At 45.9% G+C, this 19598-nt stretch overlaps 2 long non-coding RNA genes across 4 annotated transcripts in view; both read left to right on the forward strand.

The window, feature by feature from the left end:
* Positions 1–19466, forward strand: part of LOC120406476 — a 42315-nt gene extending 22849 nt beyond the window's left edge. The window contains exons 1-3 of one of the 3 annotated variants that reach the window (XR_005599305.1): positions 9040–9120; positions 17358–17424; positions 19363–19466. This is a non-coding gene — a long non-coding RNA (uncharacterized LOC120406476). Of the gene's footprint in view, positions 1–9039; positions 9121–17357; positions 17425–19001; positions 19217–19362 lie in introns of those variants that run through there. The other 2 variants (XR_005599307.1, XR_005599306.1) reach the window with 2 other exon arrangements.
* Positions 1–19598, forward strand: part of LOC120406474 — a 307150-nt gene that overhangs the window by 143153 nt on the left and 144399 nt on the right. The window lies entirely within an intron of this gene.

Genomic DNA, 19598 nt, shown 5'->3' on the forward strand with positions numbered 1-19598 from the left:
GTGGTATTTGTCAGGGAAGAAAGGGAAGAAATGTTCTCTTCATATTATTATTACTGAGATGCTGGTTAAGAACATGGTTATACAAGTGATCTCACAATAACGATCTGAACTGCGATCTCTCTTTGACAGAAAAACTGTGTTGTGGAAGGCTTCAGTCAGGGGTAAACCCTGATTAACTTAATCTGTGCCATCCCCGCACGTCCTCATCTGCACCTAGATGCAGGGCCGCCCAGAGGATTCTGGGGGCCCGGGGTCTTCGGCGGCGGGGGGGCCTTCCGTTCCGGGACCCGCCGCCGAAGTGCCCTGAAGACCCACGGTGGGGCCCCCCCGCCACCGAATTACCGCCGAGCCGGACCCGCCACCGAAGCGCAGCCTGGTCTTCGGCGGTAATTCGGTGGCGGGGAGGGGGGCCCGCCGCAGGTCTTCGGGGCACTTCGGCGGCGGGTCCCGGAACGGAAGGGCCCCCCGCCGCCGAATTACCGCCGAAGACCGGGCTGCAGTTCGGCGGCGGGTCCCGCTCCGTCTTCGGCGGTATTTCGCCAGCGGGGGGTCCTTCCGCCCCGGAGCGGAAGGACCCCCTGCCGGCGAAGACCGGGAGCAGAAGAAGCTCCTGCGCCCGGCCCCGCAAGAGTTTTCCAGGCCCCCCAGAGTACGTGAAGGACCCCTCTCCAGGGCCCCCGAAAAACTTTCGTGGGGGCCCCTGCGGGGCCTGGGGCAAATTACCCCTCTTCCCTCCCACCCCCTCCCGGGCGGTCCTGAGAACTAGAGATAAAGAGCCTAGGTGCTTGTCTAGATTTCTGTTGGTACCAGGCTAAATCATAGGTGGCAAAAGTATTTCTAAGACTTGACCTGGTTTTGCAGAGGATAGTGATTGTGTCTCCCAGATACGCTGCCAGGAGATTCTGGAGTCTATCAGCACAATCTGTCCATTTAAATCTGAATTTACAAACAACATTTAAGTTGGCACAAATCTGATCAAACTAAGCAATGTTTTGCCTGTACAACTATTGCCTTGTGCATCTTTCCATAAGTGTGTTATCTCATCGTTTGGCAGTGATGCTTGTGTTAGAATTTAGGCAGATGTGATTCCTTTTCTAATTGCTTATAGCTAGTCTTGGTGATTCAAATTTAATTTTTTTTATAATTTTGATGGCTAATATAGATAAAAGTATTTTTTCTATTTTTATCCATTTACATTTTCAGTTGTGGGAAATTGGGGGCAGGGGAGAGGGAGGTCAGACAATAGGTCAAGCCAACGCGATTCAACCTCCTCCCCTGACTCTGAGCTCTGGTGTCTAACCCGAGCCATAATGTCCATGCTGCTACTTTCAGAGCGCTAGCTCGAGCAGAGCTACTGCCAGTCTGTCCACCCTGGCTGGAGGCACATTCCCATCTGCAGTGTTGACATAACCCTTAGTATCCCAGAGGAACCCACCTTAGGAAGCGCAGGTTTTGTTTGTGCCACCACCGTTGGTCAGGAGTCACCAGGGGCGGCTCTAGACATTTTACCACCCCAAGCACAGAGGGTCCTGCGGGAGGTCCGCCGAAGCTGCAGGACCAGCAGACCCTCCGCGGGCAAGCCGCCGAAGGCACCCTGCCTGCCGCCCTAGCGGCGACCGGCAGAGCGCCCCCCCACGGCTTGCCGCCCCAGGCACACGCTTGGAGCGCTGGTGCCTGGAGCCGCCCCTGGGAGTCACCCAGAATTGATCAGGTATAAGCTGTGTCGGAGATTGGGGATCAGCGCACACCCTGGCCATGCAGCTTTTCTATCCAGAGCCATGTGCTACTTGGGCTGTGTAGTCCCTTGAGGTCTACCTGGTAAGGGGAAAGTGCAATTTGGTCCCCTAGAGGACCTTGGGCTGCTGGGGTATAAAGTCGGTTGTAGCCTCCAGAGGGAGTTTGTCTCTCATACGTTCTACCTTCATGAGGGGAGAGAACTGGGAGTATGACTCACTGCACGCCCTGGTGTGTGTGTGCGGGCGGTGGCGTGGTGCGGGGAGTGCAGACAGGAGGGAATTCACATTTCTTTCCCCTCTGGGCAGGACCCTGCAGTCGGGCAGCATGTTCTGTGGAGCTGGAGCTGGAACTGGGGGCATGGCAGTGATTGTACTGTTGTATGGGCTGCTGCTTGCCATACTGTTGTTTCAGCTCATGTCAGTAACATGTCACTGAAAATGCTTTATAATCCAGTATGTCTCTCAGCCCATTTTGTAAGGGCGGGGAGAAAGTGCCGGGGTTGCGCTGGAATGTTCAACCTGTAAGAGCGACACACTTTGCTAGCTGAGACTCAGCGTGAGGTAATCAGTCTCCCATTTTGTTCTAGTCCCTGGGGAATCTCATCGGGACTCTGGAAATGTTGAGAGAACTGGACATTGGGCTGAGAAAGCTCATGCCTGGCAAACTCATAGTTGCTTTCAGAGAGGACAGCAGTTGCATAGAGTTTAATGTCAGAAGAGACCATTAGTCTGAACTCTGGTGTATCTCAGTCCATCACATTCCATCCAGATATCCCTATGTTGAGCCCAGCAATTTCAGCTAAACCCAAGCAAACATTTGTCCTCATGAGACTACACTGTTCTGTGTTGCAGGCAGAGAACAGGAGATACAGAGGTGCCACCAATGCCTGACGCCCCTGAGATGGAAGGGAATTGATTAGTTATGTTGGTTCTGTTGCCTTATGCAGGAAGCAGCTGTTACACTGAGGGAAAAAAAATGGCTCAGAGCAGGGAGGTTTTACACTGGTTTGTATCACTGAGGATTTGGTTCCAGCCTTGTTCACAATGATAATCTCCAAAATCATCAGCTTGAGCCCCACTCATTGTAAAGATAAAACCAGTGCCAGATGCATTGTCACTGAACCAGCCTGAGCTCCCAGAAGGAGCTTAGGAACTTGTTCTGATTTCAGTGGGTAGCAGGCCATGGAGCTTCTAGCACTGAGACTGACTTTGCAGTTGATAGTGACTGTCTCTCTTGTGGACACACAGAAGGATTCTGGAGTCTGAGTCACCACAACTTCTCCCCTGGAGAATGAAGAAACAGTATCAGTTAATACATAGTTTGTGTTGTCAATTAAACTAAACAATATCATGTGTTTATGAGGATTTCCATGTGCCTCTTTCCATACTATTTATAACTCATCACTTGGTTGTAATGCTAACATTAAGTGCCAGGCACCTTTTTCATCCTACACCCCTTTGTCAACTGATCAGAACTTGCTCAAAACATTTTTTTGATATATAGTTAAAATAAAACCAAGATTCTCAGAAGTCATAGTCACTCCTGGAGCGTTTGAAAGTTCAATGGAAGGAAACCCCAGTCAAGCAACCAGCACCTGCAATGGTCAATATGAGTTTGGGTAAAACCAAATAAACCCTCAAATCCCAACCCCTGCCCCAGCCCTAAACAATGTCAAATGCTCTCAGACAAAGGAGGAAATACATGTTGTGCTTTTTCCCATCTGAGCCCACTTGTGAACCTGACGACTGCCCAATTGCTCCCTCCAAGGCCCCATGTTTCTGCAACCTTTCCCCTGTCAGAGGAAGAGTAGACGCAGCCAATAGCGCCTGACTGCTATTTCATGTGTCCACCAAAGGGGGTCAGTAGAGAGTAACATGAGTTCATTCGGGAAGATGAACTTGATGCCCTTTCAACCCTTCTAGGCTCTGCTGGCTCTGGAGTTCAGGTTCAACCTCTCCAAAAAGCAGCACTGCCAATAAAGCGCTAGGAAGGGCTGTGTCTGTTTTAATCCTCAAATGCAGAGAGGGCAGAAAGTACAAGATATTTTGGTGACTGTTGGAGTAAAGTTATTTATGCAGGAAAAAATGGCCCCCATTCTGCTGCTGCAGCACCGAAAAGATTTCTTTATTGAAAGGCATGTCTAGCAGCAACCTTTTTTAGCAGGACAATATACCCAGGACAGCAGTGGGTGCTGAGTGGGACCGACGGCAGGACCCCGGCTGGCAAGGGGCCAGCAGCGGGAACCCCAGAGCAGCAGCGGGCTGAGCAGCTCAGCCCACCCCATGTACCATCAAAAATCGGCTTGCGTGCCACAGGTTGCCGACCCCTGGAGTAAGGGCTTGTCTACGTTTACCAGGGGATCCATGTGCAGCAATCGATGCATTGGCAGTCGACTTAATGGGTCAGTGAAGACCCGCTAAATAGACTGCAGATTGCTCTCCCGTCGACTCCTGTACTTCACTGGAATGAGAAAAGTACGGCCTTGTCTTCACTACACAGGAAAGTCGATCTAAGCTATGCAATTTGAGTTACGTGAATAGCGTAACTCAAGTCAACGTAGCTTTGATCTACTTACCGCGGATCCACACTATGCTGTAATACTGTTGTCTCTTTCCCAACACCATTGCCCCACTGGTAACAAGTGATGATACTTTGCAATTGACCACTGATCGCTCTCCTGTCGACTTCCCTTACTCTTCTTATTCTGGTGGAGTACAGGAGTCGATGAGAGAGTGATCAGTGGTCAATTGCAAAGTATCATCACTTGTGTTACCAGTGGGGCAATGGTGTTGGGAAAGAGACAACAGTATTACAGAAAGGTCAGCTGTAGGAGTAGGGGAGTGTTGCATGGTGTTGAAAGATTGATGAAAATGCTGTCTGAAATCTAGTGTAGCAGCTACACTATGTATAGGAAGCAGCTGTTCCACTGAAAGGAACAGCGTGAGGAGGTTTTTGTATTGGTCTGTATCACTGTGAGAGGAGCTCTTAAGTGCTGCTGACAATAATAATCTGCAGCATCTTCAGCTTCAACTCTGTTGATTGTGAGTGTGTAATCGGTGCCAGATCCACTGCCGCTGAACCGGGCCGGGACTCCGGATTGCAGGGTAGAAGCACGATAGATAAGCAGCTTCGGAGCTTGTCCTGATTTCTGTTGGTACCAGGCTAAGTAGTGATAGCTACCACTGATGAGGCTTGAACTGGCTTTGCAGCGGATAGTGACTGTGTCTCCAGGAAACACTGCCAGGGATTCTGGAGTCTGAGTCATCACAATCTGCCCACTGGAGTCTGAATTAACACAAAGAATGTCAGTTAGCATATACATGTACAGCCTTTCTATATGGTGTCACTCTCTCTAGTATATGTGTGAGTGATATATATTAGTATCATGTTTTAAAATACACAATATTTTGTCTTTATAAATAGTCACGTCTCTTTACATGCTAATAGCAAATTTTCTAAAAATGATGCTAAAATTGTTTGAGCTGATTCTTTCATTCCTTGTTGCTTCTAATTTGTTGTGTTTTTCTGAAACCTGTTTTTTTTCTTAGTTGCACTTAGAAGGAGACAAGCATTTCAGAAGTTACTGTCGCTAGCTGAGGAATGTTTATATATCAATATATCTACATCTCTTCAATTTTTCGATAGATCATTGTAGCTTAAATCATCCAGCACCCACTTGATTTGATTCTTACCCTGGATCCAGAACACTAACAGCCAGATGAGCTGAGCCTGTGAGATCATCTTGTTACCTCTGAGTGGCCTGATGCTGATCAACAAATGGTAATGAGTGAAGGGATCATTTATAACCGCTCAGAGCTGCAGGGCAGTGTCAGTTGTGTGTGAAATATGCAAATTTAGTTCAGAGATGAAAATTTCCACCTGACCTAAAAACGTGCAGAAAAAGGGAAGTAAAAAGGACTAAGGAGGAAACAGGCAACCCCGCCAGTCTGTGTTCCAATGAGGCAGTTCTGATGATAGTGAAGGTAGTGCCCAGCTGTCCATATCTGGATCAGGACTCTGTTTTGTTGGGTGCTAAACAACCACATATTAGGTCATAGTCACCGTCCCTCACATTGTGTGGAAATGGCATTTGTGAGGGTGTAATGGGAATAAATGTTCTCAGCCTGTCACTATTACCTTACTGCTCATTTACATTTAATGACCATAGAATCATTGTTCTACTAGGAATTTCCTCAAAAAGATATCGATGTGATCTCCCTGCATTCAGGGATCTATTCAGGGGCTAACCCCTCTCTTACCTACTACTCCCTTCTGAGTTTATTAGTCATAACCTTAAAGACCCTATTGTGATGCACTGAGTTGTTGGAACCTTCATTTCCTGACTATTCTGCCCTTTAAATCCCAAAGGTAGTTGTAGTGTATAGGAACAGGCTGATATCCCTTTAAATAGTTTGTGAGCTCTGTCATTTCCTGTGTTCTATGTCACATTGTATAAATAGACCATGATTATCATTCTGATCCTGGAGTGTCTCAGAACCCAAAAGAGTGGTAACAACTGTTTCTCTCCAGGCAGTGTCAGGAATAAATCTATGGGAGCACAGCTCATCCATCGGATAAATAATTGGCACAAGCAGGAGTCTAAAACTACTTTATTAGATCTCAAGCACACACACACATGCTGTCGCAGTAGGGTTAGAGCATTTCAAAACAAGTGTATTTACCTAGAGTTAAGAAATGGTTGCGAGGGATCAACGACCAGGCTTCAGGGGGGCTCCAACTTCCATCTAGCTGCTGAGGAACTTAGTTGTCAGATCCTTGCCCAAAGAAAGCTTCCGTGGACTGCTCCAAAGCAAATTCTTTGGTCTGATCTTTTATAGTTAACTTCATACAAAGCACATAGATTCATAGACTCTAGGACTGGAAGGGACCTCGAGTGGTCATCGAGTCCAGTTCCCTGCCCTCATGGCAGGACCAAATACTGTCTAGACCATCCCTGATAGACGTTTATCTAACCTACTCTTAAATATCTCCAGAGATGGAGATTCCACAACCTCCCTAGGTAGTTTATTCCAATGTTTAACCACCCTGACAGTTAGGAACTTTTTCCTAATGTCCAACCTAAACCGCCCTTGCTGCAGTTTAAGCCCATTGCTTCTTGTTCAATCCTTAGAGGCTAAGATGAACAAGTTTTCTCCCTCCTCCTTATGACACTCTTTTAGATACCTGAAAACTGCTAGCATGTCCCCTCTCGGTCTTCTCTTTTCCAAACTAAAAAAACCCAATTCTTTCAGCCTTCCTTCATAGGTCATGTTCTCTAGACCTTTAATCATTTGTGTTGCTCTTCTCTGGACCCTCTCCAATTTCTCCACATCTTTCTTGAAATGCGGTGCCCAGAACTGGACACAATACTCCAGCTGAGGCCTGACCAGCGCAGGGTAGAGCGGAAGAATGACTTCTCGTGTCTTGCTCACAACACATCTGTTAATGCATCCCAGAATCACGGTTGCTTTTTTTGCAACAGCATCACACTGTTGACTCATATTTAGCTTGAGTCATAACCTATTGTGACTCTTAATGGGTCACCAATTCTCCTAATTTCAGCAAAACTACTCATCTCTTATCACAACGTTTCTAGTCATAACATTAAAATGTACATGTTGGAGGCACCTAAAACCAAGGTTGCTGCCCAAACATTCCTTCTATTTTCATGGAACATTCACTTCTTAGTCCATCCTCCCATTCCGGTAGCAAAAACTGCAAACATGCTATTATTTGGCCTTGCCTCTCAGAGCCCAAGATTTTCCTAGCTATGTGATGTTGGGTTTTCAGCTAGCAGTGGGTGAACATATAAAGCTGCTGACTGCCATAATGTCAAATTCTGGGGCACCGCACAGGAATGTCAAATTCTGGGGTAAAAATTCCTAGAGGTTTAAAATTAGATTTCGCAATCCACATTTTAACATTAAAATATTTGGTCTAATTTTCAAAAGCATGGAACGGCCAATGGGCAATGCTGGAAAGGTACCTGTAGTTGAATGTGTCCATCTGGTGTCAGTTCTGTGGAAGTTCAGCTTCTTGTTTAAAAGAGGTTAAATATGCATAGTAGCTGCTCAGGAAACATCACTTCTCTATGCCCCGGTGCAGGACCGTATAGCGTTCCTGATCTTTGCAGCTCTCACTAATGACAACGACATTAAAAATGGTGTTGGAGACCTACCTGGAGCATGTTGTTTCAGCTGCTGCTAGATTCCTTTGTGATTCCTTCTGTGGTTGGGTCACTTTACATTTTCCTAGGGAGTCAATGAGAGAGACCAGTATAGTTTCTGGCCATGCTACACACATGCTCATTCTGGCTATGCCACCTATTGTTTGAGCTGTACAGCCCCTGTACCACTGTGCAGATTAGGCAGTGCTCTAGGTGCTTTGTGCGTCTGCAGCCTGTTGTTTGAGTATTTCCTGCACTACGGTATAATCCAGCATAAACTGGGGTCTGGTTGGCTATAGGTAGGAACGGATACACTGAACTGAACAGCTCAGCAAGGGTTTTGTATTGTGTATATCATTATGCAAGGGACATCATAACCCTATTGGCAATAATAATTCCATCATCTTCAGCTGATTGCGATGGTGAAATCCAACTCTGATCTATTGCACTGAAACGGGTGGGAATCCCCATGATAAAATAGCAAGCATGATACATTTGAAGTTTAGGATTTTGCCCAGATTTCTGGTGGTCGCAGGCTAACGCACTGCAATGCCTGCTCTGGCCTTGCAGTCAGTGGTGAATCTGCTTCCTGGAGATACTGACCCAATCTGCCCCTCGTGTCTGAAATTACAAATATAATCTAAATTAACACGTGTGTGATCAATTACAGAAAACAATATTCTGTCATAAATGATTGCACGTGCGTTATACCATGTAGCCTGGAAGGGATGCTGATGTTACATTTAAGAAGGATTTTTCAGTCTAAAACCTTGTACCCAGTTGCTCATAACATTATTTCCCCTGTTATTTCTCTGCAATGAGATGTAAATATTCATCCATTAGTGTAGCTCTCTGAGGAATGTTCATGGTTCAATTTACTACATTTGCAAATTTTTGAATGTGCTTCTTCTGCCAACATTAAAGCTCAGGACTGAGAGTGAAATTGCTTCCAGTTTCAGTGCCACTGACCTGGGCTGGGACCCCAGATTGCAATGTGGAAGCATAATAGATAGGAATTTAGGAGCTTGTTCATACGGCAATGGTGCCAGGTGAAAATTTTTATTCATTCTACTGGTTTGAACTGTCCTTGCAGATGATAATGACTGTGTATCCTGGAGACACTGACAGGGATTCTATAGTCTGAGTCATCACAGTTTCCCCGTTGGAGTGTGGAATCATGGGAGGTCACCGTGGTTTGGTCAGGTGCGGCTCTATAGGTGAGTCCTGACCTAAATTTCCTCTTAGCTGTGGGGCCGGGAGGTTGCCCAGCAGTCTATCAAGTGCCACACACTTCAGGTGTCCCTCTGCCCACTGCCCTGCTGTTCCTGCCCTCTGCCTTGGAACTGCCCCCGGGAGCCTCCTGCTTGCTATGCAGAGCAGGCGGGAATGGGAGTGTTGATGTCACAGTGCCCTCCTTCCCCACCCCATACCCTTTCTCTGCGGCGGGGGATGCAACAGGGCTCAGGAGTGGGACAGAGGGAGCTTGCTGGTGGCTGCTGCTGTGTCTGCTTTGAGTGCCACTCCACTTAAAAGGGCAACGTACAGCACCAAATCATAGGGCTGAAAAGAAACAGTAGCGCTCAGGATTTTTATGACACTCCACCATTTGGGCTGCACTTTTCCATCATCTGAAATTCTGCACTTTAATTCAAACAATCCCTGAGTTTCTGTCTTTTGCCATTGTGAATATAGAGTCATAACACTGTAAATTGATGTGTAAATGCTAGAACCACAGTAACTTCCACAGAGCTGCTGCTGGTGGAGAGAGAGGGCTGGGTCCTCTGTAGAATAAGAAAAGGGCCCCTTTCAGTGAGGAGTGCAGGCTGGGAGATGTGTTCTCCCACCCTGGATCCACGTTGTCCAGGACTGGGGGAATGGCCTCACTTCTCTCTCAGCGCGCAGCTCCATGGCAGAGCTGTCAGCCAGGACTCCACACTTTGGGCGAATGGATACCTGAAGTTTTATATAAACTATAACTGAGAATGGGAGGAAGCCACTCCACTTCTCCCAGAACTTATATAAGAACATAAGAACGGCCGTACTGGGTCAGACCAAAGGTCCATCTAGCCCAGTATCCTGTCTACTGACAGTGGCCAATGCCAGGTGCCCCAGAGCGAGTGAACCTAACAGGCAATGATCAAATGATCTCTCTCCTGCCATCCATCTCCACCCTCTGACAAACAGAGGCTAGGGATACCATTTCTTAACTCAAGGGGATGCTGTACATACACACTTCTTCCTCAATGTCACCTTCCTGTGCCCAGGTATACACACTGGGGCTTTAAGGAAAAGCACCATAGAGTGTAAGAGTTAGCAATATTGATTACCTGAAGGATGCCCCAGAGCAGCTGCAGTCCACTGGGGAGTCCTGCCAGGCCGTGAACATACTTAAAGGGGCAACACTTGTCTCTGTCTCTGTCTCACACACACTGTGTGTGTGTGTGTGTGTGTGTGTGTCCCTCTCTCTCTCTCTCTCTCTCTCTCTCTCACACACACACACACACACACACACACACACATACACACACACTCTCACACTCACCTCCCAACACATAGTATTATTACTGTTGTTGCTGCCGCTACTTGATACTTCCTGCAATGCACATATATTCTCTGTAATTTTATTCTCTCACGGTGCTGTTATTTGAGTTTTTTGACTGATTTATGCATTTCATAATTTTTATTTAGAACATAAGAACATAAGAAAGGCCGTACCGGGTCAGACCAAAGGTCCATCTAGCCCAGTATCTGTCTACTGACAGTGGCCAACGCCAGGTGCCCCAGAGGGAGTGAATCTAACAGGCAATGATCAAGTGATCTCTCTCCTGCCATCCATCTCCATCCTCTGACGAACAGAGGCTAGGGACACCATTCTTTACCCATCCTGGCTAATAGCCATTTATGGACTTAGCCACCATGAATGTATCCAGTCCCCTTTTAAACATTGTTATAGTCCTAGCCTTCACAACCTCCTCAGGTAAGGAGTTCCACAAGTTGACTGTGCGCTGCATGAAGAAGAACTTCCTTTTATTTGTTTTAAACCTGCTGCCTATTAATTTCATTTGGTGACCCCTAGTTCTTGTATTATGGGAATAAGTAAATAACTTTTCCTTATCCACTTTCTCAACATCACTCATGATTTTATATACCTCTATCATGTCCCCCCTTAGTCTTCTCTTTTCCAAGCTGAAGAGTCCTAGCCTCTTTAATCTTTCCTCGTATGGGACCCTTTCTAAACCCCTAATCATTTTAGTTGCCCTTTTCTGAACCTTTTCTAGTGCTAGAATATCTTTTTTGAGGCGAGGAGACCACATCTGTACACAGTATTCGAGATGTGGGCGTACCATGGATTTATATAAGGGCAATAATATATTCTCAGTCTTATTCTCTATCCCCTTTTTAATGATTCCTAACATCCTGTTTGCTTTTTTGACCGCCTCTGCACACTGCGTGAACATCTTCAGAGAACTATCCACGATGACGCCAAGATCTTTTTCCTGATTCGTTGTACTAAATTAGCCCCCATCATGTTGTATGTATAGTTGGGGTTCTTTTTTCCAATGTGCATTACTTTACATTTATCCACATTAAATTTCATTTGCCATTTTCTTGCCCAATCACTTAGTTTTGTGAGATCTTTTTGAAGTTCTTCACAATCTGCTTTGGTCTTAACTATCTTGAGAAGTTTAGTATCATCTGCAAACTTGGCCACCTCACTGTTTACCCCTTTCTCCAGATCATTTATGAATAAATTGAATAGGATTGGTCCTAGGACTGACCCTTGGGGAACACCACTAGTTACCCCTCTCCATTCTGAGAATTTACCATTAATTCCTACCCTTTGTTCCCTGTCCTTTAACCAGTTCTCGATCCATGAAAGGACCTTCCCTTTTATCCCATGACAGCTTAATTTACGTAAGAGCCTTTGGTGAGGGACCTTGTCAAAGGCTTTCTGGAAATCCAAGTACACTATGTCCACTGGATCCCCATTGTCCACATGTTTGTTGACCCCTTCAAAGAATTCTAATAGATTAGTAAGACACGATTTCCCTTTACAGAAACCATGTTGACTATTGCTCGAGAGTTTATGTTTTTCTATGTGTTTGACAATTTTATTCTTTACTATTGTTTCAACTAATTTGCCCGGTACCGACGTTAGACTTACCGGTCTGTAATTGCCGGGATCACCCCTAGAGCCCTTTTTAAATATTGGCGTTACATTAGCTAACTTCCAGTCACTGGTTACCGAAGCCGATTTAAAGGACAGGTTACAAACCTTAGTTAATAGTTCCGCAACTTCACATTTGAGTTCTTTCAGAACTCTTGGGTGAATGCCATCTGGTCCCGGTGACTTGTTAATGTTGAGTTTATCAATTAATTCCAAAACCTCCTCTAGTGACACTTCAATCTGTGACAGTTCCTCAGATTTGTCACCTACAAAAGCCAGCTCAGGTTTGGAATCTCCCTAACATCCTCAGCCGTGAAGACTGAAGCAAAGAATCCATTTAGTTTCTCCGCAATGACTTTATCGTCTTTAAGTGCTCCTTTTGTATTTTGATCATCAAGGGGCCCCACTGGTTGTTTAGCAGGCTTTCTGCTTCTGATGTACTTAAAAAACATTTTGTTATTACCTTTCGAGTTTTTGGCTAGCCGTTCTTCAAACTCCTCTTTGGCTTTTCTTATTACACTCTTGCACTTAAGTTGGCAGTGTTTGTGCTCCTTTCTATTTGCCTCACTGGGATTTGACTTCCACTTTTTAAAGGAAGTCTTTTTATCTCTCACTGCTTCTTTTACATGGTTGTTAAGCCACGGTGGCTCTCTTTTAGTTCTTTTACTGTTTTTCTTAATTTGGGGTATACATTGAAGTTGGGCCTCTATTATGGTGTCTTTAAAAAGGGCCCACGCAACTTGCAGGGATTTCACTTTAGTCACTGTACCTTTTAACTTTTGTCTAACTAACCCCCTCATTTTTGTATAGTTCCCCCTTTTGAAATTAAATGCCACAGTGTTGGGCAGTTGTGTTCTTCCCACCACAGGGATGTTGAATGCTATTGTATTATGGTCACTATTTCCAAGCGGTCCTGCTATAGTTACCTCTTGGACCAGCTCCTGCGCGCCACTCAGGATTAAATCTAGAGTTGCCTCTCCCCTTGTGGGTTCCCTTACCAGCTGCTCCATGAAGCAGTCATTTAAAGTATCGAGAAATTTTATCTCTGCATTTCGTCCTGAAGTGAAATGTTCCCAGTCAATATGGGGATAATTGAAATCCCCCACTATTATTGTGTTCTTAATTTTGATAGCCTCTCTAATTTCCCTTAGCATTTCATCATCACTATTACTGTCCTGGTCAGGTGGTCGATAATAGATCCCTAATGTTATATTTTTACTAGAGCATGAAATTTCTATCCATAGAGACTCTATGGAACATGTGGATTCGCTTACGATTTTTACTTCATTTGAATCTACACTTTCTTTCACATACAGTGCCACTCCTCCCCCTGCACGACCTGTTCTGTCCTTCCCATATATTTTGTACCCCGGAATGATGGTGTCCCATTGGTTGCTCTCAGTCCACCAGGTTTCTGCGATGCCTATTATATCTATATCCTCCTTTATCACAAGGCACTCTAGTTCACCCATCTTATTATTTAGACTTCTGGCATTTGTGTACAAGCACTTTAAAAACTTGTCCCTGTTTGTTAGCCTGCCTTTTTCTGATGTGCCAGATTCTTTTTTATGTGACTGTTTATCATCTGATCCGGCCCTTACATTATACTTTTCAGTCCTCTGCTCCTGACTATAACCTGGAGATTCTCTATCATCAGACTCTCCCCTAAGAGAAGTCTGTGTCCGATCCACACGCTCCTCTGCAGCAGTCGGCTTTCCCCCATCTCCTAGTTTAAAAACTGCTCTACAACCTTTTTAATGTTTAGTGCCAGCAGTCTGGTTCCACTTTGGTTTAGGTGGAGCCCATCTCTCCTGTATAGGCTCCTCCCATCCCAGAAGTTTCCCCAGTTCCTAATGAACGTGAACCCCTCCTCTCTACACCATCGTCTCATCCACGCATTGAGACTCTGAAGCTCTGCCTGCCTACCCGGCCCTGCACGTGGAACTGGAAGCATTTCTGAAAATGCCACCATAGAGGTCCTGGATTTCAGTCTCTTCCCTAGCAGCCTAAATTTGGCTTCCAGGACATCTCTCCTACCCTTTCCTATGTCATTGGTAACTACATGTACCACGACCACCGGCTCCTCCCCAGCACTACACATAAGTCTATCTAGATGCCTCGAGAGATCCGCAACCTTCGCACCAGGCAGGCAAGTCACCATATGGTTCTCCCAGTCATCACAGACCCAGCTATCTACATTTCTAATAATCGAAACTCCCATTACTAACACCTGCCTTTTCCTAGAAACTGGAGTTCCCTCCCCCAGAGAGGCAACCTCAGTGCGAGAGGCAACCCCAGCACCATCTGGAAGGAGGGTCCCAACTATGGGAAGGTTTCCCTCTGCTCCCATTGACTGCTCTGCTTCCCTGGGCCTTTCTTCCTCCTCAACAGCACAGGAGCTGTCTGAGAGGAGGTGGGACAATTCTACAGTGTCCCAGAAAGCCTCATCAACATACCTCTCTGCCTCTCTTAGCTCCTCCAGTTCCGCCACCCTGGCCTCCAAAGTCCGTACATGGTCTCTGAGGGCCAGGAGCTCCTTGCACCGACTGCACACATACGCCACCCGCCCACAGGGCAGGTAATCATACATGCTACACTCAGTGCAATAAACTGGATAGCCCCCACCCTGCTGCTGGGCGTCTGCCTGCATTGTCTCCTAGTTAATGCAAGGGTGGTTTAAAGAAAGAGGTTTTGAATGCAGTTTGGTTTATAGGTTTTAGGATTCTAGGGGGGGGCACAGGGAAGGGGTTACGGCCGGATAGGGACTCCTGCTCCCTTCCCACTCCCCTTCTAAACTCCCTTGCGAAACTCCCTGTTAGCAGCCCCTGTTCGCAAAGCTCCCTGGTCGCTTGTGCGCAGCTTTATAAATGTAATTCTTTGAGTAGTGAGTTCTAAAATGCCTAGCCTGTCCTGGCTAGAGTAATTACCCAGTAACTTTTTAAAAATATATATTATATCTAGGGTTTTTTTCCTTTTTATGGTACACATCCACACATTACCTCGATAATTTGGTGCACATAACAAAATTAATTCTGCACATGGATGGAAAAAATTAGAGGGAAAATTGGTTCTGACTCAATTTCCCTCCACCTGGAATATAATAAATACAGACCAGCTTCAGGTATTAAAGGTCCCCTCCCCAGACAGGCTCCTTTGTTTAACAAAGTCTCACACAGGCACAGCACTTTTCTATCTCAGCTTCCTAGTTGAGGGACACCGTCAGTCACAGTCTGTCACCTGTCTTGAGTTCAGTGTTTGCCACTGTCCAGGTTGCTCTCACCTCAGGTGTCCTGGTGCTGCATGGGTGGAGTCTTATCTGATGTCAGAGTCTGTGGGGTAAATATGACTCTCTTCTAGCATCCTTCACTTTCCTGGAGCACTTCTTCTAGACTTCCAGGCCTGGTAGGCTCCTCAGGGAGTCCTCTTTCCAGGACCCCAGTTTTTTAGGCTCTCTGTCCGTCCTAGGACCTTGCCTTCTGCTTACTCAGACTTCCTGCCTTGGGAGCACAGTTTCTCTTTAGCTCAGGCTCCCTGGGAGCTTCTCAGCTCTGGAGTTTCCTTTGTCCCCAGGACAGGGGAGGAGGGATAGTTCAGTGGTTTGAGCATTGGCCTGCTAAACCCAGGGTTGTGAGTTCAATCCTTGAGGAGGCCACTTAAGGATCTGGGGCAAAAATTGGTCCTGCTAGTGAAGGCAGGGGGCTGGACTAGATGACCTTTCAAGGTCCCTTCCAGTTCTAGGAGATTGGTATATCTCCAATAAAAAAAAAAGAGTCTTTCTCTGACTGAAGTCCTTAGTCTTTTATCAGGCCCAGGTGCTTCCCTGCATAATTAATTGCCTCTCAGTTACTCAGTGAATTAACCAGTACCAGGTGAACTTCAGCTGTCTCATTCCCTCTTGTGGAGCCTGTCAGAGGTAGGCTTGGCCCCAGCCCGTGCACAGGGCCAGCTGCCCTCTGACCTGGAGTCTGAATTTATGAATAAAATATGTCAGTTATAGAAATGTGACTGTTACTCTAAATCATATTGTATTTTGGTAAAAATTCTTGTGCATCTTTACGTAAGCATTGTAGCTCGTCACCCAGCTGTGATGCTGATGTTCAACTTGAGGAAGCTCTTTTCTTCTGTTCATTTAGGACCTGATACAAAATGGATAGAGATCAATGGAAAGAGTCCCAGGTCCAGATCCACAAAGGTACTTAAATGCCTAAACCTCAGATGTAGGCACCTAAGTCCCATTTTTAGGCACCACTGTGATACATAAAACTCCCGCTCAGCTGCTGCCTAACCCTGTACACATCTAAACACACTTGTTGCCTAAATTTTTGCTGTAATAGTTCCCTGGGTGTCTGTTTATGCCTCTGTGCATGTGCAATGATAACTCACCCAAGGCATCCATGTGCCTCTCTCCTGTCTAAGCCCCAGAGCAATCCAAAAACCAGGGAAAGTAGATGGAGGAACGCCGGTTTCACATGTTGGGCTTGGTCCAGTAGATGTGCTCAGAGATTGCCTTCCTCCACCCAAAACGGTCCGGGGCAGGAAAGAGAGGACTTGTTTATAATCTTTAGGCCAGTGGTTAGAGCTATCACCAGGGTTGTGGTTCCCTGCCCCCTATTCAAGTTCTTTCTCTGCCTGACAAGAGAAGGGATTTGAACAGGGATCTGCTGCATCTCAGGTGGGTGCCCAACAGCCTTTAAGCTAAATAGTAAACTCAAGAAGCTCAGTAGAAGAAAGCGGGTTGGAATTAAGCAAGATGATTTAAGATTGTTGTTGTGGATCCTATGGCAGCAATCCTGCTCTCATCGATTTAATTGGGAGAATTAAACCTGTTCCCACTGAGATCAGTGGGAAGTAGTAGAAACGATACACTGAACCAAACAGCTGAGGGAGGGTTACGTATTGGTTGCATCATTTTGCAAGAGGTGTCATAGCCTTGTTGACAACAATAATGTTACACTTAAGAAAGATCTTTCAGTCTAAACCCTTGTGCCTAGTTGCTAACAAAATTATTTCCTGTTACTTCTCGGCCCCTTTCAGCTGGAAATATTTGTTCTTAGCTGCTGAGTGAAGGATTTAGGAGGCTCCCACTGGAGTTCACTGGCAGACCCAATAGAAAGGGGACTGGATCCATTCTCCACCTCTCTGAGCTGCCCCTGTGTGTCTCTTCTCAGTGGTTCACTTATAATGTTGGTTTTGTTGTGTCTCCAGGAACTCCACATCACCCTTCTCAGGTACAAATGTCCTTCCCCCTTCCAAGGCCCTGCATATCTACTATGTTTCCTCTTACAGGGAAGCTTCCTGGGTTCCACCTCCTGTCATACCAGGCATCTACCAGAGTGGGTCACTAGATGATGAGGTGAGTTGTTCCTGTCCAGCATCTGGAAACTGTAGAGCTCAGGGCATCACTTCTGCTCCCTACCCTGGCAGAACTATCTGTAAAGCACTGGGCTAACCTGAAATGCTCGCAGTCTTTTTAGGGCAGTAATTAATCATCATCATGTTCCCATTACGCCTCTGGTGTTTAGGGCAGTAACGACGCTCCTGCACTCCTGTCTTTTTCTGGCAAGTCTTTAAATGGTTCTCCAGCTGTGCCCCAGGTTTTTCAGCTCGACTTCCCCAGCTATTTGCATGGTTTTTTTTGTGGTGCTCTTGATTTCACTTGCCTTCCGATTTCCATCTTATTGCCGCTCTGGTGATGGAATCAGTTTCCATCTGAAGCACATGGCCAATCCATCTCCAACACCTCCTGGCAATGATGGTGCTCAGATCCTCTTGGCTGCACTGTGTCAATAGATCTTGGTTTGAGATTGTTCTGTTTTCTGAGGCAGCTTGTATAAAATGAAGATAGTTTGGACATATCCTACTCTCTCATTCCCTAGCATTCTGCACTACAAAGTAGTGTTGAAAGTACGCAGCTCTGATAAATCTTGAGTTTCCTTTTGGTTTGGTATGTTGATGATTTTCAGACTGTATTTAAACTCCTGAAGGTGTTCCTGGCTTTAATGATTTTGTTCCGGGTGTCCTGGTTTGTTCCACCATGCTGGCTAATGGTGATGCCCAAGTATGTGAATGTTCACTGCAAGCAGGTGCATCATCTTCTTGTGTTGCTAGATTATCAATATAATGCCATTTGTCTGCTCTCACAAAGCATTTGACCTCCCGCTGTGCCTTGCTATATTGCTCGAGGTATTTGTCCATTAGCTTCTAGGATTTTGTGTCTAAAACATTTTTCTTCAGGGCTCGTCTGGTTTCTGTGGCGTTCCATGTGCTGGGTGTAATCCACTCCTTCCTTCTCTTCCACCTGTAGCATAGGTATATTGTTGTTACTTTTCCCACTTCTTGTTGATCTCTTCATCTGCATTCCCCTCCTCTTCATCAAGGTCTGCAAGTGCCTGAAACCTGTTCTTTAACTTCAGTACAAAGGCTTTCTGTATTTCAGGGGACTTTGGCTTGTCAATGTCATAACGTCTATGTCCTTTGTTTGGTGGACCCACACTTCTCAGTTTGAGCTTGACAGAGGCTGTCACGAGCTGGTGGTTGCTGCCAACATCTGCACCCCTTCTCCTTTTCACATCCATCAGTGAGTGTTGCCATTTGATTTGGAGAGCACTATGTCACCTTGTGAATTTCACGATGTTGAAATAGGGTTCCACCGATGTTTAGGTCATTCATATTACAGAAATCAACAAGCCTCTCTCCGTTTTCGTTCATGTTGCCATACCCATGTCTTCCCATTGCTCTGTCGTTGTTTGTGTTGTCCTTAGCGACCTTGGCATTCAGGTTTCCGATGGTGATAATTAGGTCGTGGCATGGTACTCTCTCTAACTCTCTAACCTGTAATGTAAGGTAAAGTTTGTCCTTTATTTCTGCATCACTGTCATTTGTCAGAGCACAGCACTGAATCAGGATGATACTATCATCTTTCCTTTTCAGTCTGGCTCTCCTAAGTCTGCTGCTGATGGACTTCCACTCAAGCAGGAAATGCTCCACTCCCATCTTCAAAAGGACGGCAACACCCTCATGGTGTTGTCCATCATCCCGTCCAAGATACAGCAAAATTTCTCCTGAGGCTGCTGTTACTCTTCCTGATTCCATCCGTCTGCTTCCTTTTGGCTTTCACCACTGGCAGTCATACGGGTCATTGACTCCTGAAGCCCATCACACATAGTAATGGTTGAGTTCTGTGTTGCTGTTTCCATAAAACATTTTGTTTTTTATGGGACAGGGTTATTAATCTGTGCCTAACCCCCAACCTGGATGACTGTTGGTGTTTTGTCTGGCCCCTTCCCCACAGACTAATCCGGCATGGTTGAACCTACCAGGAGCAAAAAGCCCCCACCGACACAGACTCTGGGGATCGTTAGCGCACACAAGCTGTTCCCTCACAACAAGGCATGGACACTAGAGGACAGTAATTAGGAGGCGAGTAAAGTAATTTAAAGCCAGAAATTAAAAAAATGCCACTGTGGTTGTGTAGAAGTTAAAAACTCTTCTGTGTGGAGGGAGATTCTCTAGCAGCAAACTGTCTGC

Source organism: Mauremys reevesii, linkage group 5 (genome assembly GCF_016161935.1).
Source record: "Mauremys reevesii isolate NIE-2019 linkage group 5, ASM1616193v1, whole genome shotgun sequence".
NCBI lineage: Eukaryota > Metazoa > Chordata > Testudines > Geoemydidae > Mauremys > Mauremys reevesii.